Source organism: Urocitellus parryii, chromosome X (genome assembly GCF_045843805.1).
Source record: "Urocitellus parryii isolate mUroPar1 chromosome X, mUroPar1.hap1, whole genome shotgun sequence".
Lineage (NCBI taxonomy): Eukaryota > Metazoa > Chordata > Mammalia > Rodentia > Sciuridae > Urocitellus > Urocitellus parryii.
Window position 1 is genome coordinate 10,383,275 of NC_135547.1, and position 25,659 is coordinate 10,408,933.

The following is a 25,659-nucleotide window of genomic DNA, read 5'->3' on the forward strand; positions in this document are numbered from 1 at the left end:
TTGATTACAAGCAATGGATACTGACTCTTGCCAAATAAAACAAAGAAAGCCATTGGAAGGATATTAGAATTAAACCAATATCTGGGAGAACAAGGCTTGTGAAATGGCAGGTAGGAAGGCAATTATGAAAGAGCTCAGAAGCAGAAAGGGCAACTACTATCCTCCTCACGTTGCCACATAGAACTCTCTCATCCTTGGTCATTATTGCAACTGCCAAAGAGACAACACAACATTTACCATGAAAAGGCCTGAAGTGAACTTTTATCTTTCTGTCATTTATTTCAGACTCAAAGTATTAGATGGAAGTGTCCAACTGACCTTTTCTTACCAAGTACCCAAAACCACTGCCAGAAAACTAGAAAAGCAACACTATTCCACTTTGGTTTTAAAATTAGGAGGCAAGGAAAACATGACATCACACATATATTGTATACATTAGGGAATTGGATGCTACATACAGCAGAAGAGGTAAAGCATTTGCTACTCTTAGTTGATGTGCAGTTTTCAATCCCATTTAGTCGTTTGTGAAAGTAGGACTCTTCTCTCAAAACAAGTCATGTTTTGTTTCTACTTTGCAGTTTTTTGAGCTCTATAAAGAATTATCTTAATTTGTGACTTATTTCTGTTTATATGAATATTTAATGAAAAATGCAATCTATTTAAAAAGGCTTAGTCACTGGTAAACTTGAAAGAGTATAACATGAGCAGTTCATTTATCTTTGCCAGCTGTATGATCTTAATATTTTTTAGCCTCTCTGGGCTTTAAATTTCCTACTTATAAAATTGAAGTAATGCCTTTTGTGTCATATTTTTTTTTCTAAAATTTTTCTTTGAATTAGAGTCTTGTGAATGCACATGATATCAAGATTCAGTGTGGTGTATTCAGACATGTCCGTAGGAAAGTTAGGTCTGATTCATTTCACTGTTCTTTTCTTATCCCATCTCTCCTCCCTTCCCTGTCCATCCCCTTCATCTAGTCCAGGGCTCGCTCTTTTACTTTGATGGAATTCCCTCCTCTCCCATTTTTCTCTCTCTCTTCCTTATTTTAGACTAGATTTTGTGCATCAGAAAAAAAATTCAACCTTTGATTATCTGGGTCTGGCTTATATTTCTTATGAGAGCCACATGACAGAATGACAATGTGCTAAGTACCTACTACTTAGCATATATAGCTCAATACAAAGTAGCACTGGTACCCATACAGTAAATGTTAATCACTAGTTTTGCACACATAAATTTACAAATTAATTTGATATAATTTCATTTTGTAGCTCTATTTAAAAAATGCAAGTGTTTTATTCAACCTGACTATGTAACTGACTTAAATTTTTCACTTTGTCTAACTTTTGCTTTATTGTTTCCACTGAATTTTAAATGCACTTAAATGAACTGAAGGAGCTGTATCATCATGTTTATTTACTGCTGATTTACCTCAAAATAGCCTTATCTTAAGAAACTTCCAATGTACTAAAGCAAGAAATACTTCTTGATTTGGGTTTTGGTTTACTGGGAGCTCAGCATTCACAGGTCTTAAGAGCTTTTGTGTCCTGTACAGATTTTCTTTATTATTTTTTCCTGAGATTTTATTCTAAAATTTGATTAACTTTTTAATTTTTGCTCTGTTGAAAATCACTTCATAGTCCTTAATCAACTGTGTCAACTTATAATTGACTAATGGTTTGGAAATTATTCCAAGTTTGAAACTTCTTTGATTGGTGAATTGATTGCATATCTCAATGACTCAAGAATTACAAATTTTGTAAATACTAAAGTATTTCTGTTTGATATACTCTTTGTCTCCCACCTAATGTCCTACCCTATCCCTGGTTTCAGACACCTAATTAGCAGCTTAGTAGATATTGACTAATGCCAAACAATTTTTTTGCATTCTTTTGAGCCTTTCTTTTGGCTCCTGTTCTCCCTTAATTTTTCTGTAAATTATTACTGATGTTTGGGAAGTCTATTTTCTGCAGAGTTTCTAATAGACAGTTGTGCAATTTGAACACAAATAATGTGGTCCCATGCACATTACTTATTATTATGATAGTCATGCTCTGTTCTGGCAATACCAAATAAAGAATATTACCACTCACCTCACATTTACAACAACCAGATATTTTTTACACAGATATGTTTTATGTTGAAAACTAAAATAGCAGCTTGAATGCTACAGAAGCCTATAGATTAACTGCTTCTATACACAATCACCTATCTCTTGGATCTAGGGCATCAGAGATCCTGGAAGATATGTTGTAAAGCTCATTCTAAATTGGTAAATATCCAATGTCTAGGGGATTTAAATATGTTACTTTCTCACAAAAATGTGAAGTAAGCAATGAATGTTATATTGGTAAATGTTTAACAACTAGTTTTGGGGATGGGGTGGGAAATTCCAATGCATTGTATTTGCTGATTTTCATGGTATAATTATTTCAGGCATGGCCAATTTCAAGCTTTCAATCTGACATTGAATGTTTAGTTGGAAAAAAAATACAATCAGGTCTCTTAAAGCAGTAAGAGCTGGCTCCTGCACACCACAGAATATATATTTAAACGACTCTAATTCTCATGAAAAAAAATCATACAGTACTAGATCAGCAAAGATATCGTCTATACGCAACAAAAAGTGTAACACCTAAAGCTCTCACATTTAAAGGCAAAAGCAACCTATTTTATTACCCAATCTCCAATTCAAAACTCTTTCAAAGGAATGAAGAAAAAAGGAATACATCTTTTAAAAGTGTAATCTACGGAAAATCCATTGCAAAGGCTAATTATCACACTGTCATTGTCACAAGTCAGATGTTATTTTGTTCAAACTGGGAAAAGGGCAATGGGAAACTGAAGCCACTTTGATTGGGTCCTTTTTCACTTGAGACAATGCAAAAGTAGTTCGTATTTACAAAGGGTTTTATGAAGAGTGACTTCTCATGCCATACAAAACACAAATGTCTCCTTTGGATTTTCAAACTGCTCAACACGTTTTATTATGTGAATATAGAAGATGCCAATTTTTAAATATATAATATATGTATTTGGCATCTGATAATCATATTAGGGAAGCATAGGGTACAGTGTGATATTTCAATATGTGTATATACGATGTGTAATGATCAAGTAATGATAATTAACGAATCCACCACTCAAATACTTATTTCTTTGTGTTGGATACATTGAAAATCTTCTCTATTAGCTACTTTACAATTAATTGTTGTCATCCATAGTTACCTTACTGTGCTATAAAATATTAGAAATTTTCAATGCTATCTAACTTCACCCTTTATCCATCAAAGATATATATTTTGAGGCACAATATGTCATCTTCATTTGCAGTAAATCTCTGGGCCACTGAGAGGAAAATGTAGCATAAAGACAATAGGTTGAACCTGTAGGACGGGGGCTCCTTGATCGATGGGTTTTATACTCATTTGCTTATTAGGTGCTGTACCATTTGCATTGAAATATTAACACTCCACCACTTTTGTTTTTTGTGTGACTTCAATACCATCTTTTTTTTTAGTTTTTGAAATGGTATTTATTTAGTATTTCAATATTTTCAACAAAATAACAAAAGTTCATTACTCCTCTAAATATTCAATTGATTTTTTAAAAATATCTTTATTTTCTTTTTATGTGGTGCTGAGGATTGAACACAGTGCCTCATGCATGGTAGGAAAGCACTCTGCCACTGAGCCACAACCCCAGCCCTTCAATTTTTTTTTTTTAATTTTAAATACTTTTTAGTTATTGATGGACTTTTATTCTATTTAGTGATATGTGGTGCTGAGAATCAAACCCAGTGTTTCACATATGCTAGGCAAGCGCTCTTCCACTGAGCTACAACTCCAGCCCCTTCAATTGATCTTTTAACAGCTTTATGGTGATGTAATTCATACAACATAAGATTCGACCATTTAAAGTATATAATTCAATGGATTTCAGTATATTTGAAGTTGTGCAGTCAGCTTCAAAAATCTTATTTTAGAACTTCCTCATAACCACCCTAACAAACCTTTGTTCTCAATCCCATGCTCCCTGCCCTCTCTACCTCCTGCCACCTGCTCCCTCTTCCCATGTCACATACTGTCTGACTCTATAGTCCAAATGGTATCTTTAAAAACTAGTGTCTTATACAATGTTGCTGTGAATTTTGCCACCAGAAGACCAGATTAGTATAACCATGATCATGAGAATATTTTTTAACTTTGAAAAGTCTCTGTTTTGTAAAACATGGATAATCATATCTATTCCACAGCTTGTTATGAAAATTAAAGGATATTGAAATGAAAATGTTTCATTAAATTCTGAGTTAATTGTTCCATAGGAGGTAGATAACTGAATTATTTTATTAAATGGTCTTGTATTAATCCTTTACAATAGTTGGTGGAGCATAATAAATTTTTGTTAGGAAGGGATGGATTCCATTTTTCCAAAGCACACACATTTTTTATTGACACATTATAATTATACATAACAGTGGGATTTGTTATAATATCTTCATACATACACACTTTAAAAAAGTAAATTCCATCTTTTTTTTAAAAAAAAATCTTCATTGTCAGAGACTCACAAAATGGCAGATATTGAAAGGTTCCTACTTGAAAAGGGGTTGGGGATTACTGTGATTCTGCAGGAAACCTAATTGGAGGCATGACTTGCTAAAGGTCATACATATGTAGAGAAATATGGACAAGTACTGAAAGAAAAAAAATTTCCCAAAAAGTCTAGTACATATTTCACTTCATTCAGCATTCCCTTGTTACCATGGTAAAATCCTCAATGTTGTTCAATACACTACTAGCCATCCTATATTGAAATTCCTCTCATTTTTGAGTTGCTCAATTTGTGACTAATGTACTCCAGCCAGTTGGTTCTAAGGAATTTAGAGTCACCATAATATGTTTTCATAAGTACAGCATGTCTCCACTTATACTTGCTGAAATGCACTCAAAACAAGTGTTCATTTTTGTAATTAAAATAATAATGTTTTCATTTTGAGTGCTTTTTAGTGCTATTTATTTATTTTTATTGGTTCTTCTTAGTTATACATGGCAGTAGAATCCATTTTGATAAAATTATACAAGCATGGAATATCTCATTCTAATTAGGGCCCCATTTTTGTGGGTGGGCATGGTTGTGGGGCTCACTTAGGTATTTTCATATTTGTACATAGAAAAATTATGTTATTTATTTTTAAAATGTTTTCAATGTTTGTTTTCTTTATGCATAGCCACAATCCTGCACAGAGGTAGTATTATCCCTATTTTAAAGAAAGAAAATTGAGACTTAATGAGATTCATCTGACAAGTGAAGAAGCCACACTTGAATTCATTTTTTTCTGACTCCAAAGAATACATTTCAATTTCTTAAGTTACCTAAAACTTTAATTATGCTACACAGTTTATTGCAATAAAATCAATAACCTCAGAAAGGAATATTGGTTATAGGAGACAAGTTTGTTTCATATGATTCTCTTGGCCAAAATCTAACTTTGAAAATATACGAATAATGCCAATTTTTGAAAACACATTGAGTTAAGTAGATAACTTCAAATGAATTTATGGAGAGAAAATTGAACTTTCTTTAAACTAACGAACACAAGATTATTTGAGAGGTCAAGGTAAACATTTTCCCTGGGAGAATGTCTGCTTTTCTATGGCATATTTGCTACTGACTCATTTATTTGGGAATGTCCTAGAATGCCGTATTACACAGCCACAGAGTTCATTTTAATTTCTTGAGGCCTCTCACTAGGGACATCTCTGATGCATTCAAAGACCATTTCACTCAAAAAGGTTCTTCGTTGGTTTTATCATTTGATATAAGTGTAATGATGGTAAATACATTTCTATAGTAGCATCTACCATCTCACTCCTTCTCCTTGGGCAAGATGCACAAGTCATTCTAGATGTTCATTGCATACTAATTAAAAAAAATAATAGAGAAGAGAGAAATAGGAAGAATGAAGATCAAATTTTAAAGTTTTCTCAAAGACTCTCCAGGAAGATAAAAATATTGTCTGCCAGGAGCAATGGAAGGGCATGCGCAGGATAAGTTTCACAGTAGACTTTAAAAAAAAAATTTAAATTTGTTTTAGTTGGTTATACATGACTGTAGAATGCATTTATGTACTTTGATGTATCATACATAGATGGATATAATTTCTTATTTTTCTGAGTGTATATGTTGCAGAATCATATTGGCCATGCATTCATATATATACCTACAGTAATAATGTATGTTTCATTCTACTCTCTTTACTATCCCCACATCCCCTCCCCTCCCCTCCTATCACTTCCCTCTACCTAATCTAAGGTAATGGTATTCTTCTCTAGTGCCCCCAATCTTATTGTGAATTAGCATCCACATATTAAAGAAAATATTTGGCCTTTTTTTTTTGAGGGGGGGATTTGCTTAGCATTGTATTCTCCAACTCCATCCATGTACAGGCAAATGCCATAATTTCACTCTTCTTTAAAGCATATATACCACAATTTCTTTATCCATTCATCTATTGGAGGACACCAAGGTTGGTTCCGTAGTTTAGCTATTGTGAATTGAGCTGCTATAAACATTGACGTGACTACATTACTGTAGTATGTTGACTTTAAGTCCTTTGGATATAAACTGAGGAGTGAGATAGCTGGATCAAATGGTGGTTCCATTCCCAGTTTTCTGAAGAATTTCCATACTACTTTCCATAGTGGTTGACCAATTCACAGCCCCACCAGCAATGTATGAGTTTACCTTTTTCCCCACATTCTCACCAACATTTACTGTTTCCTGAATTTATAAGCATTTCCTGGGTGTTCTATTTACATGCCATCACTTAATAACATAAAATTAAGCTTTGGGAAATATAAACCTTCCCGGCTATAAGACAGAATTATCTAAACTGAAAAAATAATGTAAAAAAAGTTAATATCATGTTGGGTACTGTTCTCTGTTCTATTTGTGACCAGATGACCAAATTCATTGGTGTGAAACAGAGAGTTGCCAAGGGCTGAGTATATAACAGCAGAAATGTGATTTACATACATTTTGAAAACCCATATTAATTTAAGTAAAATTTTTGAATCAATCATTACAGCTTGAAATGGCACAAAACCTTTGCATATTGTAGTTGTCATCAGTTATTTCTGAGTATTGGCATAAAAAATATATATTGTTAAGTCTGTCTACCCATGATATTTTTCCATCCTCATCTCATATCCCATTATGTATTCATTTTCCTAGTAAGATAACAGGAGGCTTCATGGTCATTGACTTGCATCATTGCGAGGCATACAATGGTAATAAAGCTTTAGTTAGTATGCATTCTTAATCCCTCTGTCATCTGCTCTTCAATGGGTGAGTAGAAAGAAGCTAATTATTTCAGAGAGCTGAACCAGAGTGAAAAACTATGATGAGCACTTTATAAACATTATCTTGGTTAATATTCATAATGGCACTAAAAGGTAAGCATAATCTACTTTTTACAGGTGATGAAACCTATGTTCAGAAATGTTCAGGTTTAGCATGTCCCAGATTGCACAGCTAGTGAAAGAAATAGTTGAGATTTGAGTTGAGTTTTATCTAGCTTCCAAGTTAAGCAAAACAATTATGAGTCCCATAATAATTATTATATATTAACTGTCTTCTTGTGACATATCACTTCTAATATTCCCAGTGATCTTCCAATGTATGTATTGTTCTCATTTTACAGGTGATCCAAACATGAATCTGGGAGAGATCACACAATCTGTAGGAGGGCAAGCAGCTAACATATAGGAGAGTGGATATAATGAGTTCATGTGAGTCAGTATCCAAAAACTTCAAAGATATGTAAGATAAATAATCTTATATTATGTATCAATAACCTCCAAGAGCTCAAATTACATCACAACTGACATGCCATAGTCAATACATTAAGGCAATAGCAATCGTTAACATCTACTCTTCTTATTTTATAAAGCCAGAGAAGAGAACAATCTATTTCATAAATTTGTATATGTTAAATAAATAAAACAAAGTATTTCTGTTTAAAGCAATAAGCTTTCAACTACCAGGTTTAGAATAACAAAGTTTTCATGACTGTGAAATACTGGCACTCATGGATAATCTCATGTTTACATTAATATCAGAAAAGTGTGTTTCTTGTCATTAATAAAGAAACAATAAATGATGAAAGTTAGATTAGGTCGTGTGTATGAAACTTTACATTTTTAGCAAAAGACAGCACTTTGCCTTAGTCATCACATGCTATGTCATTGCCTTGTATCCAAAGAAGGGTTTTGAATTTGGAAAAACAAATGTCAGATGACTGAGGACCACTCATTGAGGCCCCACAGATTGTAACTGATTGTTCTGCATTAATTAAGAAGTACTTAGCTCCCTCTATCTTAAAATCTTTCTGGAGGGGCAACAGCTCCTCTCAGGTGCTCTTGAACTTGCTGTCCTGCTCTGGAGAATAGGGCTGTGACCCCCTGGGCTTTCCTAGTTTCCCTAGCTTGGATTGTCTATGATTTATAAAGTTCTGGAGACACTATTCTTCCTTAGCCACTTCAAATAGGATTTATTTTGTTCTGCATAGTCAGATTATGCCATAAAATTTCAGAAGTGGGGGAGCCAAGTGTGGTGGCGCAAATATGTAATCCCAGAAGCTCAGGGGGCTGAAGCAGGAGGATCCAGAGTTCAAAGCCAAACTCAGCAAAAGCAAGGCTCTAAGCAACCCAGTGAGACCCTGTCTCTAAATAAAATATTAAATAGGGCTGAGGATGTGGCTCAGTGGTTAAGTGCCCTTGAGATCAATCCCTGGTACCAAACAAAACAAAACAAAACAAAAAGTTCAGAAGGGGGAAAGGGCAAAGTTTGTGAGAAAAGCAGTGTGATGTGACTGCATGTCAAATTATAAATTGCTAATGATCTTTAAAAGAAGCAGACATATTGGTTTAAATAAGAGCAACACTAAAAATGAACATGTTGCCATGGGGAGCTATGTGTAGCCATTAATCAAACTGGTCTTTTCTAACAGAAAAGAGATGGTAGGGCTGGGAAGGATAAAGTGAGGGACAGCAAAGGGAAGGGAACTGTTGCCAATGTGGGATTGGAGTACAGAGATGATGTTTTCCCAATTTCCAGAGAAACAATGAATGACATATTCCATTGTTTTGACAGACCACTGAGGGTCAGAAATAGTTACTGGTTTTTATTCATCAAGTAATTTGAGTTGGCCACCCACACCATTGTTACTTCCTTATTCAAGGTGGCCAGACTCTAGGGAAATTTCTGCACCTTTCTGCCTGATAGGAAAATCAGCCAATTTCTGTAGGCACCTTTAACCAGACAACTATATAGTAAACTTTGAACCAGATATGTTTTTGTGGTCGATTTTACCCATGGAAATATCAGTGAATTCTAAGTGAAGTATGTACAATTACTAGACTCTGAGGATACTAACTTTGGAATTAGTTAAGTATTAATTGATAAATCTTGAAAGAGAGGCAATTTATGCTAAATTAAATACAATTAATAATGCAACTTAGTTCAAAATGCAAGTCCAATTCTAAATATAAGAGTAGAAAAAATGCCTCTTTGGGCTATAAAAACATAGTCATCGTTTTAGAAAACGTTTGGGTGGCAGTTATTTAACTATATAAAGATTAGCTTAGAAATTGGCCAGGAGGGGTGGTATTTAAACTTTTTTAAGAGGCTAGATTGCTGCCAGTATCCTTAGTCACTCTCAGAGTGGCTCTTTACATAAAGTCATCCACCTAAAGAATTATTACATAAAACTGTATGTATTCACCAGGAGACCAATACAAGGTAACATTATGATTTGTAATTTGAGTTATTGTAAGCACCTAAAAATATAATTCTCCTATTTTTAAAAAATATGATTTAGAATAATAGTTTTTAAGATGTGTTCTAAATAGCCCCAGGAGATCCACTGAGCCCCATTAAGGAAGTGGACAGGGAAGGTAACTTATAGAACTCATGGCTCCAAGGAAGAGAATTTAATCATTTTCATTTGACCCAGGTTTTTTGTTAACTATTATTTAAATCTCATATTTACTGAAGAATAATTTGTTAGTCACAATTCATTCCCTTGGTAATTAATAAAATAAATGCATGTAGTAAACTTACTACAGCAGAAAGACTGGGAATAAAGGAATTTGGAAACAGACATATCCTTTAAAAAAATAAACACAGAACATATTTTTAAAACCTCAGTTACCAATTCTTTGGTGAACTCAAACTATTTTGTAGTTAGGGTTTTTGGTTGGTGGGCGCATTTTTTTCATCTTATTTACAAATGGTTAAGTCATGAATCAAGTTTGAAAGATATATGAAATCTGATGGAATCTAGCCTATTTTCCATCTTCTTTTAAAGATGTACAACTTGTAAATAAAACACTTATCTAAAGTCAATCTTAATGCCCACTATCAAAGAAAACTTAGAACTTGTGTCTGCATGCTTATGTGTATTTTTAATATAAGAAGTTTTAAATTATTTCCCCAAATTGAATTTTAATGGATGATAGTCTCAATTCCACAAGATGCGATATGCATTCCTCAGTTTTTTTAAACTCATTTTTGATTAGGAGCCCCTATTTGGCAAAATGTCCCTAGAAACAGAAAAGAATAGGAATGACAGACATGATGGCATCTAATGACACATCTTCATGACTGCCTGTAAGTCCTCTTCTTTCCTGCTTTTACAGACATTTCAATCCCACTAGTTTTCTAGGTCTTGAGCCTTTCCAAATCCCCCACCAATTTCCAGTCTAAGTTGTCTTTGAATCTTACCTTTTGAATCACTCTTAAAGTGTGTAGGTAGATGGACAATGCAAAGAGATATCTATCTCAATCCTTTATCTAGTTTAGTGACTTGCTTCTGAATCCCAGAAACTACAAACTAACTTTTTTCATTCCTTATGTCCTGTGGCATTCTTCATTGTTATAGTTTCCTAAAGTTAGAGGGGTTAGGGTATATGTCAGAGGACATCAGGATATATTGGATATATAAAGTCTAAAATGTAATGATATTCCAAAATAAAGGTTTTTTTTTTTTTTTCATTTGTCCTTTAGGGGTCACATCACAAGAACAAGGAAAATTGGTTTAAATGAGAAGGTATTTTTGAGAATCTTTTGGGGATAAGTGAGGTAGCTAAGCATATGCACTAAAATACATTTCGTAGTGGTAAACAATGCCCACCAACTAAATCATTTTGTGAAACATCGAGTTTCTTATTATTTTATGATTCAACTGTCAAGTGAGTTCAGTTTTGATATATTTCTGAGTGCTTCAAGGCACATTTCCCCTTACAATTTGAAGCACAAGAAGCAAGAATGCATTTTCATGAGAAAACAGAAATAAGAAAAACTGACATCTATTACCAAGTTCAGGAATTTATGCCAAATGTCATTAACATTCAAATTATGAATTACCCATCATAGAAGAGTACCTCAATAAACAATGCAAGGACCATACAAAGTTTTAAAGGTCCAGGTAACTTGCTTTTGTTTTCAAAGTTTTTTTTTTTAAATATATATCAGGCAGGGAGTATTCTGCTAATGTTTTCAAGTTTTTTAGGCTATTTGCAATCCATGGAATTGGTTCATGAAATAATACTCATATTCTGCAGAATTTGCATGATAAATATAACTTTCCCTGGGGAACAAAACAACAAAAAGAATTTGAGTAAACTGAGAGAAGAATGATTTTAAGATTCAATCCATTAGATTTTGCTTTTTCAATTGCTCTTTGGACTTACTAAAGCATTATGTATTTCAGACTTTCTATGTTTTCATAAATTCTTCAAATTATTTTCATGTATGCTCAAGTTTGAGAAGTATTAACCTTAAGGAATTTATGCATATATTCATTTATTTGCCTGTGTGTAATGGCCTATTAGTTTGCATATGCATGGGTGAATATTCACTTTATACTGATAATTATAAGAATTATTTGTGTTAGTATTATGGAGTATATTAACATTGTTGAGAGGAAGAGCAGACACAAATATAGCTACTAATAAGATGTTTAAAAGCAGCATTCTAAGCAATCATTATGATAGGCTGGAGAAATTGGGGTCATAGTAGAAAGAGTACATCATAGTGAACACTTGATGTCTCAACTGTACACAATCAGATTCCATTTTCTCCACATTCCTTTGAGTCACCACTTCTTAATATCCCTTTGTTACAAAATGGAAAGGAGAGGGTCTGATTGTTCACATTGATATACCTAGCCTAGTTCTCTCATTAGATCAGAAGCCAGCTTGTCACAAGTTATGAAGGATTCATTTCTGTTTTCTGTAAAAATATCAGGATGTCTGTATGGCCTGGCCATTAGTTGATGTTGTAAAGCTGATTGGAATGCCTGCCCGTGCCCTGAACTCACCCAGGTCCGTTTTTCCCTGACCAGATAGCAACCCTTTCCTAAACCTTGGTGACGCCTCATAAATTCTGGCCTTCCCTGGCCGGATAATGACCCTCTCTGAGTCTCTAAGATCTCCATAAATTCTGATGCCGGGGCCAGCAAAATGTAAACTTGTGTTATGCTCCTCAGAGTGTTGTTATCTGTAACCCCCCTTTGTGTAACTTTTTGGGCTATAAAACTGGGCTGCAAAGAAGCCTCGCCACTGTCCTTGGCTCCCACGATTTTGATGGGCAAGGCAGCCTGGACGGTTGAAATAATAAGCTCGCTTTAATTTGATTTTAATTGGAGTCAGTGGTCTAACAACATCATTCATTTATTCATCTCATATTCGTTCAGAGGTGATGGAGGATCCATGTTAATTACTGAGCAACATCAATAATAGTAATAAAAGTAGTGACCATTTATGAAGTGATTACTATGTGTCAGGCATTGAACTGAGTAGTTTACATTACATGATTTATTTAATCCTCATATCAACAGCATTGTAGATCTTGCTCTAATATTCCTTTTGTAGGTGAGGAGACTGAGGCTTAGAGTTTAAGTAAATTATTAATAGCCACAAAGCTAATGGTAGCAAGTGATGAAGCTTGACTCTAAAGGACATTTCAAATGGACCAAGATCTCCTTCCTTCCTCTCGCCTTCCCACCCTTGTTCTCTCTTTCCTTTCTTCATTCCCCTTCCTTTCTGACTGACTGCAATTGTTTTCTTCCTTGTTTCTACAAAGATATTTAGCACTATAGACATTTTGGAGCAGATAATTGTTGTTGAAAACTACTTTACACATTGGAGGATATTTAGCAGCATCCCTGACTCTACCAACTAGATGGAAGCAGCATCTGTCTTCCAGTAATAACAGTCAAAAATATCTCCAGGTGTTGATAAGTGTCCTGGAGGAAAGGGAGGCAAGGTTGCCCCCACTAGAGAATCACAGGTCTAACGAGTAAGACAAATAATTTTAAAAGGGATTAGAATCAGTAAGATAGTGCTATGATGTAGATGTAACACACATTAAATGAAAAGTAGTGGCAGTACAATAAATAAATAAATAAAACAAAAAAAAAACTCCCCAATGAGGATATGAAATAAAAACAAACAGCAGCTAGTTGGTGGGTGAATAGGGTGTGTCATAAACCTGACTTTGATTTCTTATTTAATCCTGATAAAATACTCACACTGAACACTTTACAGAGCTCACAGACACAAATACAAAAAAAAAAAAAAGATATTTAAGTTGGGTTTTCATCACACTGAAAAAAAAAAAAAAAACACTTTGCTCAGCCCTGCTAATTTTTTATGCTTATTTTCTTGCTTTTCACTTTTCTTAAAGGAGGATTCTAATTTCTCCTGTTTCCATTCCTTGCCCTCTGCAGTTGGAAATCAACCTTCATCAGTTTTTAAAAGTTGTTCCCTTTAAAGTCACAGAAAGTTCTTAATTACACTTCTACTAGTGGATTCTTAGTTTTCATCATCCTGGACTTCTTTGCTCAGGGTGATCAACAAAGACCACTGAGCAGAGAAGAATGGGATAGTAACTTGGTTGTTTAAATGCATTACTAACCTGCTTTTTCAGTTGTTTTCCTTTGTCTTTTCACTGTTTTGTTTGTTTGATTGCTTTGCTTTTCTCCCCCCAGAGGCCAAGAGTTTGCAATAGTGAGCAGTGTTGCTTAACCAGGAATGCACATAAGCAGCAGCCCCAAGGATTTTGATTCAGGAGCTCTGGGATGGAACAAGGCATATGCATTTTCAACATGTTTTCCACATGATTCTGTCTTATACCAAATATTGGGATTAGCTGCTGGAAAATTAGCAGCTGTTTGCCTTTCTTCTTAAGTGTGCTATAAAAATAATTATTCGGCATCTTTTATTTGAAAATATTTTCTTACCTACATGTTTTAATTTACTCAGTTGTTTTTGTTTTATAAAGTCTGATGATATATTACTTAATCTTACCCCTGTGGCTTTAAATCTGCTGAAATTATGGCTTTGAAAAAGACAATTGAAAAATTATAGATATTTACCTCATGAAGTTTGGAGTTTAGAATAGTAAATATGAAGATCATAAATATAACTCTTTGGAAGTTTATTAGGTCATATTACCATAGACTTTTTTCAATGACAACTTAAGACATTTTAGAATTACTATGTAAACTAAAACTTTGTAATTTATCCTTGATGGCTTAATTTGGTGGATAAAAATAAGATTGTTTATGTTTTTACTGTGTAAATGCTCCTGTTGGTTCTCTATAATGCCAAATTTTTACAAATGCTATAAAATTACATTGCCCTATTTTAACTAATGTAACTAATCCAAATCTTCAACCAAAAACCAAAACAGCTACCAAATGTATCATACACCCCATTTAATAGAGAAAATTAAAATTTATATAATTGCCCAAAGTATTAATTTTCATAGTAAATTAAAGGTATTTCAAAGCATCATCAAACTAAAATAACGTCTTAGTTACCCCTATTTCTTTTGCAACTAGCTCAGTGCTTGGACCACAGTAGCCCCTTGGTAAAGATATACTGAAACCATGAATTAATGAAGAAATCCATGAAGACCCATATTATGGGTCAAGACTAATTAGCCAATTTTAGAAAGTACACCTTTAGTACAATTTTACAAAGTAATTATTATCATCCTATGAGAACTTGTGGAGGTAGAAAAAGACCTTGAAGTCAAGACTACCATTTATTTTTGCCTTACTTCCTCTCAAAAAATGACTTTAAAAAGTAATTTTGTATATTGACCCATATAACTCACTTCTTCTAGGATCAAAAAACTATTATCTTTTTTTTAAGAGAGAGTGAGAGAGGAAAGAGATAGAGAGAGAGAGAGGATTTTTTTAATATTTATTTTTTGGTTCTCAGCGGACAAAACATCTTTGTTGGTATGTGGTGCTGAGGATCGAACCTGGGCCGCACACATGCCAGGCGAGCGCGCTACTGCTTGAGCCACATCCCCAGCCCACTATTATCTTTATTACATATTTTAAGATTATTTTTAAATTTTTCAATATTTTAAGACATAGGTCAATGTTGAGATGCAAAACAACTGGTTCCAAACCCAGATTTCTGGAAAATAGGAACATGGAGATGAATCCTGCATGAAACAGATAATCATAAATATTCATGATAATTTGGCTGAGTTAAAGAAGGAAAGATTGCTTGATTTGCAATTATGTGGAAAACTCAAGCCTTGAAATATCTGGTGTTGAAGAAAAACATTTTTGTTGTAGTTGTCTGCTTGGTTAGTGAAGTTTTGTGTGGGCAAGCAATCAAGAAAAGTATGTGAAAACTGTGTCTATAAGATTTGAGTGATTATTCAACATTTCTGTGCTAAGAAGGCCAAACTCATTTCAGGAGTGACCAGAGCATTTCAGATGACTTGGGACTATTCCAATCTTGAAGCCGAAAGATCCACATTCTAGGATCCCTCTCAGTATCTGGCAAACAAGGATGGTTTTTCATCTTGTTTTTGTTTTTTCTCAAAGTAGAATCCAATTCCATTCAGTCATTTTTCCATTGATTCCTTCATTAATTCATGATCTCATAAATATTTCCCAAAGGAGCTACCAGAATCCAAGCATTGGTAACTGAGACATTACCTCTGCTCTTAAGAAAGTTGCATTCTAGTAGAAGACATGGATGTTAAAAGAATTGGGTAATATTAGTATACAAGAAGTTCAAGATCATATAGGACCATTTAATTATAAAAGATAGGATGCTGGGGATCTAAAAAGAGCTTCTTTATGGCTGTGAGTAGATGGAGGAGTATAAGGAATGACAAAAAAATGAGATTGAGGATGTGAGCAGAGACCAGATAATACAGGACCTGTAACACACAGTAAGGAGTTTGGGTTTTATTACAAGAACAATGAAAAGTCATTTTCCTCTGTGAGAATCATTCATCATTAAAATTTTTGGATGTCAACCATTCCACCCTTAAGGTGAGAGCCACATGAATGTTAAAAGAAGGCATAGATAGGTTCCTGAACACCCCTGACTGAAGTAGACCCAGCCATTTTTTTTTTGGTCAAACCCAGTCAGCTATAATATACTAAAATCTATTCAGAATCAATGAACTTATATCATTGTGTGTCAGATGACTTACCAAAAAATCAGAGTTAAAATTTGCCTTGCCGCCTTCTATTTCTGACAGTATCTTCAAATTTTGTTCTGGTCAATTTATTTCACCTGGCATCTAAAAGTGCAACCTCCATGCTAAAACCCTGAAATTCAGAACTAAGGCTACTGAATTTATTATGCAAGTATATTTTTCATCTGTAAGAAAGGCAGCCTATACTGTGCATCCATCACACATTGGTGTCTACATGGAGAGAAAGAGCTGCCCTTCCTTAAGGTTCACTGACACTTAAGTGTCCTAAAGGAAGCCTGTAAATATCAGTGTCACAGTATAATGGTTATATGACTATGGGCAATCAAACTGGGTTCCTTCCCAGATTATGAAGTTGACTAAAATATAAGCAATTAAGATTTTGTGGATTTTGAAATGTTGATACAAGAACAGGCAAATCATCTCTATAATTTTCAACATTTTCAACTTTTGGCCTGAATGTGGTTATCACAGACATAACCTACATGTAGCCACTCAGGCACATCTATCAAGACTTCGCAGCTGTTCTCGCAATCAATGTCAATATCTATAGTCACATTAATCCAGCAGTGATGATGCCCACTGATCCCTGAGATGGGGGGAGTCATTTCCCTTTATTTAACTATTTTTTGATTATTTTGAATACACATATCTAGTCTGAGGAACAAATAGTGATATTAATGACATGTTATTGAATCATTAATACACTTCTAAATAAAATATGATAACAGAAAAGCAAAATAACCTGTTTTTGAGAAGAGCTCCAAGAAATACACAAATCTTTTTGTGACTTTGGTGAATATGCTAAAAATTTTTTCCATTCATAATTCCAGATTTTTTGAAAAAGAAAAGACATAATTTTCCACAAAACCCTGTTCTGTAGGCAGTTATCAATGTCATCTAACATTTTGCTTTGTTTCAGTAGTTTTATAATGTTGAAAAATGAAATAGGGGAGTATATGCATTATTAATTAATACAAATTATTCCACAATAGTCACAGGCTTCTGTAAATAAAGGTTTCCTGTGTTATATACCTACCATGTTTCTTTGCTTAGGCCCATTTGTTTTCTAGCTTGAAAATTATTAGTATCTACATATTCATTAGAAATATTCCCTCCTTGCAAAATACATAGTAGTAAATTAGTAAAAAAAAAAAAAAAAAGAAAAGAAAAGAGGAAAAAAAAAAAAGAAAGAAAGCAAGAAAAAATCAATCAGGCCAGATTCTAGAATTTAAAAATGTGTCCACAGTTAAGTGCAAGGACATTTAACTGTTTGAACCTCAATTTTTTCATCCATAATATGTTGCACAGAGTTGTCATGAAATTAAATATGTGAAGACACATTGTAAAATACCTGGCATGTAGTAGGGACTCATAAATATTATTTACCTCAAAATAAGTATAAATATTACTCAAGCTGTCTACATATCCTTGATTGATGATTCCATTTATCTTCACCAGGGATCCCAAAGTGTCTTCTGGGAACCCCTGCTAATATTTAAGCTCCCTGGTACATAGGAAGACATATTAAAGTATATTTCACAGAGCATATCACTTATCCATGTACACAATAAAGAAGTGCTGGTATAACCTACTTCTCTACATGTCCAGATGCCCCAATCTGGTGTTATAAATGATAAACAATATCTAATACCACTAATCAAATTAATAATATAATTACAGGGGCTGTGATTGTAGCTCAGTGGTAGAGTACTTGCCTAGCATGTATGAGGCACTGGGTTCAGTCCTCACCACAACATAAAAATAAATAAATTAAATAAAGATATTGTGTTAAAATAATAATATAATTTATAATATTATATTTTATTGCTTGAAGTTACTACTATCTGTCACTCAGATAATACTTTATTAAAAAATAAGTAATTATAGGCAATGTAACCCTAAATAGTTAATTCAGTATTAAGTTCTTTTGTTTAATAAGCTACATATTCCATATGGCTTCATTAGATCTGTAAGCAGAGTCACAATTTGTTGGACATAAAAAAAAAAAAACAGTTCATTTCATTTGAATGAGTTGTTTTTAAGTATCACTTAACATTTTTAATATGTAGGAATGAAACTATCTTTGTCATTTAAAAAAGTTCTCACTAAAAAAAAAAACTATCTTAGAGATGTAAACCAAAATAATAATGAGAAATTAAAGTTATATACCAGGTAATTCTCCCCTTTGGAACTAAAGTGCACTAAACTTTGAATTTCTGAAATTGGCTTGGCCCCAGAATTAAAAATCTTTCTAAACATTTTTGTAAATCCTGTACCTCAAGGAATAAAAAGCAAAAGTAGAGTTTTATCTATTTTTTTAAAAAAAATTTATACTCTACAGAGGGGAAGTGAACATTTTCTTTTTAAGCATTAGCTGTTGGAAAGCTCCATGGAGACATATGCTTGGATTGGTTAAAAAGTTAGTTTTTGATTATTTATTCTTTTACAAAATTCCATGTAATTATTTATACCTTTGAGTAAAGTGGTTCTCACATTCCATTGTTAATGCTTAGAGATGGAAAAAAAGATACAGAAAATTAGGTGTGCTACTTCTTAATTGATACCCTTGGCTAGCATATTTTATTTGATCTTCAGTGTTTTTTAGTCATTTATACTTTCTATCAAAACAATTAACAGTAATAAATAACTGAAAAGTATTTTGTTATCTATGTGTTCTAGCTAAATACATGGATATTAGATTTAAATGTAAATGTCAGTACTCAAAATCTTCAGCTTAAACTATAGGCCTACATACTTAGAAATTCCCAGAATCAATGATATCAAGAATCCATCCCATTTATTGTTTCTTAGTTTTAATTCTTGTGCTATAAAAGTCTTATTAAGGAAGTTGAGGCCAAATTCAACATGATGGATATTTGGGCCTACTTCTTCTTCCACTAGGTGTAAGGTTTCTGGTCTAATTCCTAGGTCCTTGATCCACTTTGAGTTGAGTTTTGTGCATGGTGAGAGATAGAGGTTTAATTTAATTTTTTTACATTTCTAGTTTTCCCAGCACCATTTGTTGAATAGGCTATCTTTTATCCAATATATGTTGTTGGCACCTTTGTCTGATATGAGGTAACCATAATTATGTGGGTTTGTCTCTGTGTCCTCTATCCTGTATCATTGGTCTACAGGTCTATTTTGGTGCCAATACCATGCTGTTTTTTTTTTTCTTTTTTTTTTTTTTTTTTTTACTATTGCTCTGTAGTATGGTTTCAGATATAGTAATGCCACCTGCTTCACTCTTCTTGCTAAGTATTGTTTTGACTATTCTGGGTCTCTTATTTTTCTAGAGGAATTTCATGATTGCTTTTTCTATTTCTATGAGGAATGTCATTGGGATTTTGATTGGAATTGCATTAAATTTGTATAGTGCTTTTGGTAGTATGGTCATTTTGATAATATTAATTCTGCCTATCCAAGAACATGGAGGTCTTTCCATCTTCTAAGGTCTTCTTTAATTTCTTTCTTTAGCATTCTGTAGTTTTCATTGTGTAGATCTTTCACCTCTTTTATTAAGTTGATCCCCAAGTTTTTTTTTTTTGAGGCTATTTTAAATGGGGTGGTTTTATGAGTTTCTATTTCTGAGGGTTTGTCACTAATGTACACAAAAACTTCTCCGCAAAAAAAAAAAAAAAAAAAAATCAGTGAGGTTAATAGACAACCTACAGAATGGGAGCAAATCTTTACCACAAGCACATCGGATAGAGCACTAATCTCTAGGATATATAAAGCACTCAAAAACCTTAACACCAAAAAAAAACCAAATAACCCAGTCAATAAATGGGCCAAGGAACTGAACTTCTCAGAAGAGGATATACAATCAATCAACAAATATTTTTAAAAAATGTTCAACGTCTCTAGCAATTAAAGAAATGCAAATCAAAACTTCACTAAGATTTTATCTCACTTCAATCAGAATGGCAACTGTCAAGAATACAAACAACAATGAGTGTTGGCTAGAATGTGGGGGAAAAGGCACACTCTTACATTGCTGGTGGGACTGGAAATTGGTGCAAATTGGTGAAAAAAATCATGGTATTTGCAGGTAAATGGATGGAGCTGGAGAATATAATACTAAATGAAGTAAGCCAATCTCAGAAAAACAAAGGCCATTATGAGGATGCTGATTCATAATGGCATTTGGGCAGGGGATCATGGGAGAAATGGAGGAACTTTAGATAATGAAAAGGGGTTGGATGGGAAGGGGAGGTGGTATGGGGGTAGGAAAGATGGTGGAATGAGTTAAACATCACTACCCTAAGTACATGTATGAAGACATGAGTGGTGGTGTGAAAGTACTTTGTATACAACCAGAGACTTGGAAAAATTGTGCTCTATATGTGTAATATGAAATAAATTACATTCTCCCATCATATATAGCAAATTAAAAAAATAATTTAATTAAAGATGACAAGAAGCTGGTCTGCATTGATATGGGATAATACACATAATATAAGCATGGATATCTATTAATATGTAACAAACTTCAAATTTTAGTGATGCCAGACAAAAATATTTAATTAGAAAACCATTATGTGGGTTGACAGGTTGGAATGGGCTTAGGTCACTGGTTCTTCTATCTCATCTGACCCCCCTCATATCTGCAGCATCTGTAAATCAGCTAAGTGCCTCTGCATTGGAGATTCTCAGGAGTTGTGGCCTGGGGCAGTAAGGGTAGTTGAGTCAGCTGCCTTTTCTTCCTCCAATAGGTTATCCTAAACTTACATGACAGCTGGGCAGGGTTTCAAGAGAGTTACAGTAGCAGGCAATACCTCTTGAGACTTAGGATCAGAGTAGAACACTATCATTTCTACCACATTCTATTTGCAGTGCCACACTGGAGCCACCTTGTACCAGATCATAAGAGCAGTCGTCACTCATTTTTCTCCACTATGCATCCAGTAAGGACATAGAAACCTTGAGAGTTGCCTTAGGGGATATATTTATACTTCATAAATCAGCAAATGATACAAACTAAGAATTTTGAGGAGATTGGATTATTTGCCATGTGCCTGTACACACTGGCTATTGGACAAAGCAAGTTAAAAGATGGGTCCAGATTGAAAGAGAAGAAAAATTGACTCTACTTTTTGATTTAGAGGACCTGGAAATTCATACCATAAGAGGTAAGATTAGAGGGAAGAAAGTAATAGTGGCTATGTTAGTTTGTTTTTCAACTAATTATATAACAAAATACTTGAAAATGGGTAACTTTTTAGAAAAGCAATTTCTATAGCTCACAGTTCTGGAGGTTCAAACACCCATATCTGATGAAGGCCTTTTTACTGGTAGAGTCCCAAGGCAGCACAGGGCATCACATGTAAGACACAAGGAACACAGGTGTAACTCTTCTGTTCCCTTTCTTTCTCTCCTTACAAAGCCACCAATATTAAATGATGGAGGCTTTACGCTCATGACTTTATATAATCCTAATCACCTCTCAAAGGTCCTCTCTTTATACAGCTTTCTAGATAAATGATTAACAGTTTAAATAGTTGAATTAAGTATCTATCCCTTTAATACCTCACAATGGGGATTAAATCTCAACACACAAACCCTTGAGGTACACACTCCTACCATATTCAAAACATAATAGTGGTCTTTTTTGACCCCAAGTAATCTGTCAAGCATGGCACCCAAAGTCCATTATGCTATTGCTCAAACCCCACAAATTATCTAAAAATAAATTCATCATAGCATAATTAACTAATACTGTGATGCCTTACATTTGAATGTAACTTTTACATTTATCAAAGTGTTTTAATTTTCATGGCATTCTATGCAAAATATATGGGAAGTTGTTACACTAATTTTACCAGTGAGGAAATTGAGATGCCGATGTTAGATGACTTTCCTAAGTCATGCAAAGAAGGTAAGAAATGCATTCAGAACCTGAACTTAGATCTTCTAACTTGATAATTCCATGTCTCCATGCAATTCACCTTTATTAAATCAAAGGCAGATTGCTATAGAAATATTTGTTAAGAAAGGTTAGTGGTAAATGTTTACTGTATATTCATGGTGTTGTGTTAATGAGGTTGTTTTACTACCTGACTAGATAGGTCATGATACCAGTTAACAACTCTTCAAATATAAATGCTAAAATGCAGTGTTATCTTAAATAAGAAAAAATGTTTAGGAAATCAGTGCATTCTTTATATATTGAACTCATTGGAATGTAAATTAACTTTTTACAGCTAAATCTTTTGCTTTTATCCAGCAGTTTTTATGGAATCCAATTGTATATGAGGCACCCCAGTTCCTGGATGAATGTTGCCTCAGAGTCACCTTTTAATTTATAAACTCTCTCTACGTTGGCTTATTTTTAGAGCCTGGGACTAGAACGTAACTGCCTAAAGGAATAAATTTGTTTTATAACTACAGTTAAATAATGATCTCTTATATGGCAAGCTTAAAATTTTCAAGCCTCAAATATAAACAAAATTTTGGTTTTAATCTTTTAAAAATTTAAGCATATCTCCTCAGATTAAAGTTTTAAAAGATAATAATCTCCTATTATAGAGCTTGTGTGGTATTTTTTTTTTTTGTGTGTGTGTGTGTGTGTGTTTCACGGAAACATTCAGCCTGTTATGTAACTCAATGGTGCTACATTCTCTATTCTGAGATAAAGAAGGAGTAATAATAATGCCAAATTTGCTTATTGATTTTTACATTCACTTATTCATTTTAGGCAAACTATAGATTTCTTAAACAGGTGGCTATTAATTGAGTAAGGCAGTTCAATGAATTGTTCTCAGAATCAAAATTTTTAAACTCAGACTCTGTATTGATGGTTAAAACCCCAGCTTCTATTAAAATCAGGATTTTGGAGGTGATTTAAGAATTTTCAAACTTAAGCATTTTCCTTTGTTTCAGGCTTCTCAAATGTCTGTGCTTTTATCAGATAGGAGATTAGGGCCGCTATTTTCAATGATAAGCATAATGAAAAATCACTGCAAAAAGCCAGTACTAATAAAGGAAAAAAAAAAAATAAGTTGTTCCTTAGTTGGAAAAACACTAAAGAAAATTTCCTAACTAGGAACCAGACTTCAACAATTCCACAGTGATCTGTCATTCCCTAAATTGGGGATAAAATGAAAGATATGTAAGTAATCTCCACAAAGACTTCAGAAAATTAAGAATGAGAAAATTGTATAAAAGATAGTATTAACTTTTTTGTAAATCTAATTATTTTGAAGTGTTACTTATAACAATAATTCTACATTTTTTCTTCAGACTTCTAATTGTAACATTATTAGATTTTAATTGATTTACCACAACCCATTAATCCTTAGTCAAATTGGAATAACATTCAAATTAGAAATATAGTTGATATAGTTATCACAACGTCAGCATGTTTAACATAATTTACTTTAATAGTGTTCACTACTTCATTTTACTCCATCTTCTGGATGGAGAATGTATGTCAGGTTTTAGCCAGACTGATTATGTTTTTGTAAATGTGTGCTTATTGGAGACTTAAATATAGATGAAGAAGGCAAAGCATTATCTTGTTCACATGATATCTCTCTGGGAGGCAATGTGATTTAATAACCTGTTATGTCCTGGTCCGGGACATAATTAGGATGGAAAATTCACTGTATAAGAAGTTCAAGCTGGGATGGTGATGCACACCTGTAATCCCAGCTGCTCAGAAGGCTGGGATTATGAGTTCAAAGCCAGCCTCAGCAATTTAATGAGGTCCTAAGCAATTCAGTGACACCCTGTCTCTAAATAAAATATGAAAAGTGCTGGAGATGTGGCTCAGTGGTTAAGTACCCCTGGGTTCAGTTCCCATATCAAAATTAAAAAAAAATCTACATTCTTATTATCCAATGTATAACATTGGAAAAGTCACTGTGGTGGCTCAATTTTCTCATCATAAAGTGTAAAAAAAAACCTTTACTGATAGGTATGTAAGAATAAAATGAAATGATGTGTGGAAAGAAGTATGTTTTAGTCAGTTTTTTTGCTACTGTCACCAAAAGACCTGACAAGAAAAACTAGGTCAGAAAAAAATTTATTTTGGCACTCAGGGTTTTACAGGTCTCAGTCTATAGACAGGCAGCTTCATTACTCAGGGGACTCCAGGTGAGGCAGAACATCATGGTGGAAGAGTGATGGAGGGAAATGGCTCAGGACATAACACCAGGAAGCAAAACAAGGGCAAAATATAAACCTCAAAGGCACATCCCCAGGCACCCACCTCCTCTAGCTACACCTGCCTACAGTGACCACCCAGGTAATCCCTATCAGGTGATTAATTCACTGATGAGGTTAAGGCTCTCATAACCCAATCATTTCACCTCTAAACTTTCTCGAATTGCCTCACACATGAGCTTTTGGGGGATGCCTCACATCTAAATCATAACAGAATATAAAATTATTTTCATTATGCATTCACAGAACAAGAGAACTGATGATGTATAAAAATTATGAAGCATTACCACAAAACCACCATCCAATATTGTCGAAAAATACCTAATGTTTTCCTTATGTATCTAATTTTACTGACTCCTTTTTACTCTCAGCTGCTTTAAAGATCCTCTCTTTGCCTTTGAGTCTCTGATGTTTCACCATAATTTTTTAAGGTTTGTGGAGTTCTTTTAAGGTATCTTGGTTTATATTCATTATTTGCCTGGTAAGTGTGTATATATATATATATATATATATATATATATATATATAGAGAGAGAGAGAGAGAGAGAGAGAGAGAGAGACATTTGTTAGTTCTTTTTTATTCTCTTACCTAGTAACTCTTCATTTTTTAATCTTCTTCTCTTTCTATGCTTCATTCTCAATAATTTCTTGAGTTCTGTTTATAGATCATCACCTCAATGTTACTTTTAAATATGTTTCTTTTCTAATTTTTGAGTTTTTTTGAGTGTTGTGAATATTTTGGATACAAGTCCTTTATTGGATAGGTGTTTTGCAAATATTTTCTCTCAGTGATTTGTCTTTTTATTATCTAGAAGTTTTTTTTAATTTTAATTAAGACCATCTTATCAATTTTATTTTATAGTTCATGCTTTTGGTGTTGTAAAGACATTGCCAAAGCCCAAGGTCTCCTAGATTTTATGTGTGTGTGTGTGTGTGTGTGTGTGTGTA